The sequence below is a fragment of the Lactuca virosa genome, chromosome 5 (assembly GCF_052849685.1).
Source record: "Lactuca virosa cultivar CGN04683 chromosome 5, Lactuca_virosa_CGN04683_v6, whole genome shotgun sequence".
NCBI classification, from domain to species: Eukaryota; Viridiplantae; Streptophyta; class Magnoliopsida; order Asterales; family Asteraceae; genus Lactuca; species Lactuca virosa.
In genome coordinates, this window is record NC_136430.1 from 426,153,124 (window position 1) to 426,164,412 (window position 11,289).

The following is an 11,289-nucleotide window of genomic DNA, read 5'->3' on the forward strand; positions in this document are numbered from 1 at the left end:
CACAAATGTAATGCCTCTAATGGAATCACACCCAAGAACTAGCAAGAAGGAAACTTGGAGGAGAGAGGATGGAGAGAGTATGTAATTTCGGCCTTAGGGTTTCTTCCAAAGAAATCAGTGCCCTCAAATGTTAGCCAGGAGGCTCCTTAAATAGCTAAGGGATCTAGGGTTTAGGGAAAACCCTAGTTATCCTTTGCTTAGGGCCTAAGCAAGATCCAAAGGCCTTATTTGGACCCCTTGGACGAAATCTCTAGGGTTTCCCCTAAGAATTTCGTCCACCTCCTTCCAAGGGGGTTCTGGAACCTTCCACTCAACTATTAGTTAATTGCAAACTAGTCCCTGCATTTTATAATTAATTCTTTTAACCCCAAAATTAATTCTGATTAATTTCTGGCTAACTATTAATTAAACATAATGATTTCTAATTAATATATTAATCTTTTAACATATTAATAAATCATTTATATTAATTCATTAATCTTATAAATTAATATCTCTCCTTTCATAATTTCCTTGTCCAGTTGCTAGGTTGAGGGCAACCCAAAAGGACTGTGCTGCTATCAATTCAAGTACATACCAATTATAGTTATGGGCTTAGACACCTAATCCAACAGTTTGGTTGTGAACTTAGGGTAGAAACTTTATTTGACAGTCTATGTGATCCTCTTTGTGTATAACTTGCATGCATAAGGCGACCAACGGTGTTGATTGAGGTTTCCGGTTCTGTGAGGGTTGAGGAATCCTAGAAGAGTCTAGGATATGTGTGTTATGTTGTATGTGTTTTGTTCATAAGTATAGTATGGTGAATTAGAGGAATCAGGTCTGACCTTGAGGAAGGTACAAGTAGGTGTGGAAAGTAGTATTGGGCCCGTACTACCGGAAGCACAGGACCTTTACCCGAGACGAGTGCAAACCTTGAAACTCTATGGAGACCGGTGAGGAGGAGTCCTTTCAAACTTCTTTATTGATTGTTTTCTATGTTGTAATTTCAGTTTGAGGATGGTGATGACTACTCGAGGAGGTTCATGTTCAGGATCGGGCTCTGGTTTGGGTTCAGGTTCAGGCGCTGAGCCGATTGATGAGAGTCTGCGTGAGCTTATTGCAACTGAGGTTACTCGCGGCATCCTTGATTTTACCCCGGTGATTTTTGTAACGCCCGCAGATTCGCGCTAGTCAATTTAGGGACAATGCGCGTCAAAAATGACTTTTTGATAGAATACTATTTAGAGTAAATATTCTAAACCAAGTTATAGTATATGTCACAAGGGTTCCGTACATATAAAGAACGTCGAAATTCGAGTTATAACAAAGAAGTTATGGTCCGTCGAAGTTTTACGGCTAAACCGGCACAACACCGCGTAACGTAAAAAGTGAATTTTTGATAAAATACTTTTTAGCCTTAGCGATCTAAACAAAATTCATATTATATGTTAAACTAAGAGCGTGCATAAAAAGAACATCAAAATCTGACTTCGTATGAGGAAGTTACGATTTTTCTAAGATTTAGCATAGCAATGCATAGCCCGGAATTCGAATTTTAGATCGGTCAATTTTTAGCCAAAATAATCTAAACGGGAAATGAAGATATCGTTAATAGGAGTTCAACGATAAAAAGACAGTCGAAAACAGAGCTCGTATGCGAAAGATATGGACGAAACTTAGTCCCTACTCTTCGAGCGCGATGAATTCGATATAGTTTTGTAAATCTGAGATATAATGAGACTTAGCCGACGGGGTCTAAATGAAAGTTGTAGTACTCGTAAATACCAATTCGTAGATATAAAGAACATCGATAATAGAGCTCGTATGTTAAAGATATGGACGAAACTTAGTCCCCACTCTTCGAGCGCGATAAATTCGATACAGTTTTGTAAATCGGAGATAGAATGAGAATTAGCCGATGGGGACTAAATGAAAGTTGTAGTACTCATAAATACTAACGTGTGGATATAAAGAACCTAGAAAACAGATCTCATACGTGGAAGATACGGACAAAACTTAGAGCCTACTCTATGATCAAACCCCTATAAATAAAGGATGAATCCTTCATATTTTCTTCCCACCATAAGCCTTTCTTTCTTTCTCTAACTTCTCTCTAGACTCCCAAAACCCCTCTAAAGCCCTAGTAACCTCAAGGTGCTAGAGGAAAGCCCCAGAGCGCCCGAAGGCTCCGAGAAAAAGAGCTTTTCGGCTCAGAAGCTCTGCTCCAGCAGAGCCCGATTGTTTAGCAAAACCCCCATGTAAGTGACTTATGCTTACCCTACTTTAAGTATAAATTATGTTTAAGTTAATTATTGTTATTATGAACCTATAAACAAGATTTATCAGTGATTCCAAGTCGTTATACTGATTGATCTACTTACGGGGATGATGTCTAGGCTGTGATTTAGTGAGGTGTTTAAAGTGGGATTTCCAAACAGTATACTTCGTATACCAAACGGACCCTACCTCTGATATGATCCTACCTGGTTGTTCCTTACTTGATAGATCATGAAAGTAGACTTTGAGTTAATGATGAATCTAGACTAATAATTATTCGCAATAAAGATTAGACTAAAACTTAGCGATAATAATGCTAGGTTTCGTCGAAGGAAAATAGAATCATTAGAAGCGAAGCGCTGCCCGAGTTTGGAATCATCACTTTAACAAGTGAGTGCATAGTCCCGTTCATGAACATGATTTTAATACAAGTATTGAATAATGTATTAAATGTTTGTTGGTGTGTGAAATATTTGATATTGCCTGAAAAACGTGTTAAGAGCATATCTGATAATATACGATAATTTAGGATACAGAGTAAACCTAAATTAATTAAGATGAATATTGGGTAGTATCTCTTTATCAGAACGAGTGAGATATACACAGAGAGTCAAACTTTAAATTTATCATTGATCCGAGAGCATGGATTAGACATAGTCAATTGTCCCTAGTCTGAGAGTATGGAATGAGAATAATTATTGATCCGGGAGTATGGATCAGACATACCCGATCCGGGAGTATGGATTAGGTAAGGAGGTCAATTTCAGATCAAGGAGTATGAATCAGTTAAAAAGTTTAATTTCAAATTTGGGAGTATGGATCAGGTAAAAAGTTTAATTTTAGATCCGGGAGTATGGATCAGGTAAAAAGCTTAATTTTAGATCCAAGAGTATAGATCGTGTCATTGTGAGAATCGTCGGGGTGGGATGAAATTGCTTATATGCTGTGAAATTGTATATATATATTATGAGTTCTAAATTATATATATATATATATATATATATATATATATATATATATATATATATGGTATAACATTGTGGGATTGAAATCCCTATGTAGTTACCAGGTTTCCCAACCTGACCCACTCAGTTTATTTGTATCACAGGTGTCGATACGAAGCTACATTACACTGAGAGATTAAAGGAGATATAGATCACTATTGTAAATGAATATAAGGTCTGTCTAAGCTTATGTTTCTGTATTGACGATGACATCCCAAAGTTTTACTCAAAACAAAATACATTTCTTCGGAATGCTTTGATAATATATTTATCATGTTTTTCTGGGAATAAATTCTGTAACATATTTCTTTAAAAACATACTTTGATTTTCAAACAAAGCATAAACAAATCGGTCTTTTTGCGTCCATGAAAATGGGGATGTCACAATTTTCTGTACCGTCGAGGAGGGGATTATGGAGATCATGGAGGAGCAGCTCAGGTCATTTCGAGCCAAGATTGTCGCAGGTCAGATTGGGGCTCGAACTCCCTCGTTCCGAGAATTCAAGACGTGAAGAGCGCCTGAGTTTTTTGGGGCTAAGGACCCCATCGCTAGCCGTCGCTGGATTGCTGACATGGAGAATGCTCAGTGCACGAGCTTTTGCCCCGAGGAAGAAAAGGTGGGATTCACATCATGTTTGCTGAGGGACAGAGCGCGGGACTGGTGGGAGGAGGTCATCAGGGGGTTGGAACGGCAGCTGTTACAATGATGACTTGGGAGGATTTTGTGCAGAGTTTTTATTAGGAGTTTGCACCGGCCATTCAGGTGCAGCAGCTGGTGAGGGAGTTTCAGGACCTTCACCAGACTATAGAGACTGTGGCGGAGATCACCGCCAAATTCAGGGAGAGGGCATTATTAGTTTTGCAGTACTCTACAGATGAGGAGATGAGGAATACGAGATATCATGTTATGTTAAGGGATGATATCAGGGAGTTCGTGAGCTTTTCAGGATGCAAGACCTTGAATGATATGATTGATAAGGCCCATTAGTGGGAAATTGATTTGGAGCTCCGGACAAAGTGGAAGCCAGAGCAGGTGCAGAAAGCAGTGGGTCAGGCCAAGAAGCCCAAGAGCTCCGATACTCACAGTAGAGGCCAGCAGGGTCGGGGCCGATGTGACAAGTGCGGCAAGCCGCACAGTGGAGGTTGTCGATCTGCGGGCTCCAGATGTTTCAATTGTGGCCAGGCAGGTCACGTGAGCAGGGATTGCTCCAAGAGGGATCTCATTTGTTTCCACTGCAACCAGACCGGCCATAAAAATCCCGATTGTCCGAGATTGACAGAGGGAGCGGTGGTGGCGCCTACACCCGCCACCTTGATGATTACTAATGGCCGCCAGGGCAAGGTAGAGGCCCATGCGGTGAAGAGCAGGGCTTTTTAGCTAACCACCGATGAGGCCCGTGCAGCTCCGGATGTAATTACTGGTATGTAACTTAACTCTATCTTTTATTACTTTCTTGTTATGCTTATTTTTTCTATGATCTTGTATAGGGACCTTTTTGGTCAATGGGTTGTCTGCTCATGTTTTGTTTGATTTGGGGGCGACCCGATCCTTTGTATCTCTTGCGCTCAACAAGAAGTTTCGAGACGCTCCGAGGACTTTGGACTCCCCTCTGGAGGTGGAGATCGTGGATGATCGTATTGTGAGTACTGCGAGGGTTTTTCGAGGGTGTGTATAGGACATGTTCAGTGAGAGGTTTCCTATTGATTTGGTACTAATTCCCTTGAGGGGATTGAAGGTGATCTTCGAGATGGACTTTGTTGGGGCCCAATGGGGTCGTAATTGATTGTGAGCAGAAGTTGGTGAGAGTTCGAAGCCCAAGTGGGGGAGAACTGGTCATTTCTGGTAAGAGAGCTTCGCATGGACCAGCCCTCTGTTCAGCTGCGAGGGCTAGGAGGTTTCTGCAACAGGGTTGTTTTGCGCTTTTGGCTTATGTTTCAGATATACAGGTTAAGGCCATGTTTGAGTTGAGCAGGGTACCCATTGTGCGAGATTTTCCAGATGTTTTTCCCGAGGAGTTGTCGGAAGTGCCTCCCAAGAGGCAGGTTGAGTTTCAGATTGATTTGATGTCTGGTTCAGCTCCGATAGCCAAGGCATCATATCGCCTAACATCGCCTGAGATGCAGGAATTGGCTACACAACTGCAGGAGCTGCTAGACAAGGGTTTTATCAATCCGAGTAGTTCCCTATGGGGAGCAACGATCCCATTTGTGAAAAAGTACGACGGGTCGCACAGGATGTATATCGATTATCAACAACTGAACAAGCTAACGGTGAAGAACCGTTACCCAATTCTGAGGATCGACGATCTATTTAATCAGCTTCGGGGTGCATCTTGTTTTTCCAAGACTGATCTTCGGTCAGGATACCATCATATGAGGATCGGGGATGAGGATGTACAGAAGACAGCCTTTAGAAATCGTTATGATCATTACGAGTTTGTGGTGATGCCTTTCGAGCTCACCAATGCCCTAGCAACATTCACGGACCTCATGAATCGAGTCTGCAGGCCGATGTTGGATCGATCGTTGATTGTTTTTATTGATGATATTATGGTCTACTCCAAGACAAAGGAGCAGCATGAGAAACATTTTTGAGAGGTGTTGGAGACCTTGAGGAGGGAGAGGATGTATGACAAATTCTCCAAATTCGAGTTTTGGCTGCATGATGTGTAGTTTTTGGGGCACATCATCAACCAAGATGGAATATTGGTGGACTCGGCCAAGATCGAGGCTGTGATGCGTTGGGAGGTTCCGAAAAACGCATCCGAGATTTGGATTTTCTTGGGTCTTGGGGGGTATTATCGGAGATTTATTGAGGACGTCTCCAAGATTGTGGTGCCTTTGACCCGTCTGACCAAGAAGAATGTGACCTTTCAGTGGGGTCTGGATCAGTAGTTGGCCTTCGAGACTCTGAGGCAGAGCTTGTGCGAGGCCCCGATTCTCATGTTGCCTGAAGGATTGGATGATTTTGTGGTTTTATACGACGCTTCTATTTCAGGATTGGGAGTTGTTCTTATGCAGAGAGGGCATGTGATTGCTTACGCCTTGAGGCAGCTGAAGCCTCATGAGGCGAATTACCCAACGCATGATTTGGAATTGGGGGCAGTGGTGTTTGCCCTCAAGATCTGGAGGCACTATTTGTACGGAGTCCAGTGTACTATCTACACCGATCATAAAGTTTTGAAATATTTGATGGATCAACTGAATTTGAATATGCGGCAGCGGAGGTGGTTGGGTGTGGTAAAAGATTATGACTGCGAGATTTTGTACTACCCCGGAAAGGCCAATGTGGTGGCCGATGATTTGAGCCGTAAGGCGGTGTGCTCGTCGATCCGAGATATTTGTTTGGGGATGACTGTTACTTCACCTTTGATGGATTTGATCAAGAAGGCTCAGGTGGAAGGATTGAAAAGGGAAAATTGGAAGGCTGAGCGGATTAGAGGACATATTCCTTTGTTTGTTAGAGACAGTCAGGGGTTGTTGACACATTGTGGTAGGGTTTGGGTTCCGGCATCAGGCAGGGCGAGACAGACGATTTTGGAGGAGGCCCATAAATCAAAATTTTCAATCCACCATGGGGCCACAAAGATGTACTGAGATTTGAGGTTGAGTTACTGGTAGCCCTGTATGAAGAGGGAAGTTGCGTGGTTTGTTGAGTGGTGTTTGACTTGTAGAAAGGTCAAAGCTGAACATCAGTGACCTCACGACAGGATGCAGCCATTACCCATCCCTATGTGGAATTGGGAGGAAATCATTGTGGATTTCATCAGAAAATTAACCAGGACGGCGCGGGGTGTTGATTCTATTTGGGTCATTGTGGACAGGTTGACCAAGAGTGCATATTTTATCCCGATTGTCGAGAGTATATCCGCAGAGAAGCTTGCTGATATTTATGTCTGGGAGGTGGTAGTTAGGCATGGGGTGCCTGTGTCAATGGTCTCGGATAGAGATGTTTGTTTCACCTCCAGATTTTGGAGGAAGTTCGATGAAGAGTTGGGAACTCAGTTGCATTTCAGTACAACATACCACCCCCAGACCGACGGACAAAGTGAGCGGACAATCCAGATGCTCGAGGATATGCTTTAGGCTTGCATGTTGGATTTTGGAGGTATTTGGGATACTTACCTTCCATTAGAAGAGTTCTCCTACAACAACAGTTATCATGCTAGTATTGATCGACCGCCATTCGATATGCTGTATGGAAGGAGGTGTAGGACCCCAGTTTGTTGGGGGGAGGTCGGGCATCGGGTTATGGGAAGCACCGAGGTGGTGCTTAAGACCACTTAGTTGATTCAGTAGGAGCGTGACAGGTTGTGGGTCGCACAGCGTCATCAGAAGAGTTATGTTGACCGACACCGTTCAGACCTTGAGTTTCAAGTGGGAGATTTGGTTTTACTGAAGGTGTCACCTTGGAAGGGTCTCATCCGGTTTCGGAAACGGGGCAAGTTGGGCCCCCGGTTTATCGGTCCCTTCAGGATTACTGCTCGGGTAGGCTAGGTAGCGTACCGGTTGGACCTTCCTGAGGAGCTCAGTAAGATCCATAACACCTTCCACATGTCTCAATTGCAGAAGTGTGCAGTCGATAAGTCAGCCGTGATATCGTTGGATGATATTCAGGTGGATGAACGCCTGAATTATGTGGAGAAGCCCATTGCAATTCACGACAGAAAAACTAAAACTCTACTTAACAAGGTGGTAAATCTGGTGAAGGTGCAATGGCAGCACCGAAAAGGCTATGAGGGACGTGGGAGCCGGCGGACGAGATGAGGGAGCATTACCTGGATTTGTTTATGGTACCAGACTTCGAGGACGAAGTCTAATTCAAGTGGGGGAGAGTTGTAACACTTAGTTCCATGTATGAAATTATTTTGATTGCGTATGATGTTTCTTTTAGGGCCACGACGTGTGAAGCTCCACCACGGCATGGTGAAGAGTTTTGGGTCACGGGGGTTTAATGAACCACCATGACGTGGTGATTTTGCCACGACGTGGTGGTGGCTTTTTGGGAAAACCCCTAAAGTTACGGGTTGAGCCCTATTTAAAGATCCTTAACCCCTCCTAGCCTCCTTCCCATCAGCCTCCGTCTCTCTAAATCATCCCTTGAAAACCGTAGATCCCTTGTGTGAGTTTTTGGCCTTAAAGAGGTTTTTTGGTTCTTGTGAAGGAAGAAGTGTTGGATTAGATGTCTAAGCCCATAACTATTATTGGTATGTACTCGACCCGAGAGTAGCATTGTCCATTTGGGTTGCACTTCACCGGAACAATTTATATGGATAGTCTTTTGAGAATAGTATGTCTATGGTTTATTAATATATTATAAGTTATAATATATTAATATGAAATCATATTATTAAATTAGTATTTATCAAGAATTAATTCAGAATTAATTTAGTGATCAAAATGAACTAATTAAATATGGACTCTTATATATATATATATATATATATATATATATATATATATATATATATATATATATATATAGAATGGGCCAAGTTCATTTAGGTTGGGCTAAACTTGCATGGATAGTCTATGGAGTTTTAACCCATGGATCTTATGGAAATGAAAGGTCATGGGTATTAGGGTTTACATGAATGTAACCCTAATCCTCCATACTATATAAAGAGGTCTTTGGCACATGAAATGGCACTAGTGTGTGAAAAACAAGAGTGGGCCGATTTCTAGTGTGATTACTATTCTCTCAAGTTTTCCAAGGTGTTTTGGTGATTTGTGATTCCACTTGAGGCATCCACATTATTGGTGCTAGGCTCTTGAAGCTCCAAGGAATCAACCATAAGAAAAAGGTATGTCATCCCACTAAGTTTTATATTTCAAGTTCCCCATGGTATGTTAGTTAGGATGAGAACCTTGGAGAAATCATATTTGCATGTATAATAGAGAAAACATAGATCCAAGGTTTCTAGGGTTGCATGTACACCATAGGAGTGTTAGAATGCTCAAAACCCATCAGTGGTATCATAGCCTAGGCTTGTTTTCATTATACTTGATGCAAAATGCTTTAAAAAGTCGAAATATTGTTCACTGCTCAATGGACTCGCCGAGTCCATAGGGGGACTCGACGAGTCCAAGTATAAACTCATCCTACTCGTCGAGTAGGCTCTTGCACTCGACGAGTAGGAGGCTCTGTGTGCAGTTTTTCGAGTTTTGCTGCTGGAAATGGACTAGAATCATTACCCTAAACTGTTTTGGACTTATAAAACCTGTTTTTGGTGTGGGAATGAATATGCTAATCCATTTTCAATGGTTATTATCAAATTTTCAAGTTTTAAATATGTTTATATGATTCTTGAAATTGTTGATTTGAATGTTCATACTTATGAGTTTTGGTAGATCATAGGAATTATTTGCAAATTGTTTGTTGGTGTAATTCTTGATCTAAATGCCAATTAATGGACTCCATAACTTGTCCTCAAGTTATGGAATTCCAAACGTCTTTTCTTTAAAGCCATTAAGACTCATAGGTTATAGAAATGAAAAGTCTTGAATAGTTTCAAAACTTGCCCTCAAGTTTTGGAATTTGTAAAGTCTCACACACACCTTAATTCTAAACCCTAGAGTTTTAAAAGTTAAAATTTAACCCTTATACTTTATAGTATTATAAGTTAATAATATATATATATATATATATATATATATATATATATATATATATATATATGTATATATATATATATATATATATATATATATATATATATATATATGTATGTATAAGAGCAAGTCAGTCTTACCGTTAGTAGGCCTCATTCACGAAGCCGATCTATAAGGGGGGTATAAGGTTGTTGCCTATAAAATGGCAGCTTAATGGGTGTCCACTCTCACCCACCGCTTCCTTGACTGGTGGAGGGTCGTTAGCCGAACGGGTAGGACAAGGACTATAATTCTCATTATAAGTATAATGATAAATATAAAGTAACTAAACCTTTTATAAATTCCCAATCTTAGTTACTTTAGGTAAATGTGAAGATGGTACTAACCCATGAAATTACACTTTGTACCTTACCAAGTCGTTGGTGGAGCGTGTGTAGGTAACCAGCACACTAATATGGACTAGTAAGAGTGGCAAAGGGTGACTTAATGTTTATCATAGATCGGTGGAGCGCGTGTGGGTAACCGGCATATCGATTAGGTGATAAAATTAAGGGTACCAAGTTAATTTGCATGGTTATTCACACCTTGTTTGTGATCCTCGGCATCCCAGTCACAAACTTGAGAGGGCACAATTGAGATTTAAACATGCCATTGAAAATTTCAATGAATCTCAAAAGATCTAGGAGTTTCAATCCAATTAAAACCTAATACCTATTTCGTTTTTCATGGTGGAAATTGGTGAATCGTCATTCGCCTACCTTCAAATATTTTATAGCTTGGATTACGTCATCCCTCTTCCTAGTTATAAGATATTGTGTTGGGTCCTAGCCTTAATATTTCAGATTGGGTGTTATATTAAGGACTTAAATCAACTAACTTGAATTTCTCCCATTGTAGATGTCTAGTTCAGATAACTATGGTCTTCCCAAATCCCTTAGAACAAGCTTTCCTAATGAAGATGATGTCCCGCGATTGGATCATGGAAATCATACTTCTCTTCCTCCACATCCTCTAATTATTCTCCCTGAACCACAAGCTCAAAGACTTCAAAAATTCAAGGTCATTTAAGCCCTACTTGCAACGAAACATGAAGATGGAAGGCATGTGTGTTCTCACGTCTTGGAGATGAAGTCACATATCGACATGCTGAGAGTGTTAGGTGTCGAAGTCTCAAGGAAGTTGGCTGTTGACTGGGTTCTACAATCACTTCCTGAGTCGTATAGTGAGTTCATTAAGGAGTACTATGTGACAGACCACGACATGACCCTTATTGATCTTACTTATTTTCTTATTGCTGCTGAATCAGCAATGTTTTGGCGCACTGGAAAAGTAAATTTGGGTGAAAGATCTACTTCTCAAACTTCCATGGAAATTGACAATGGTAACAGTGGAAGTCCAGAAAAGTTTTCTATTC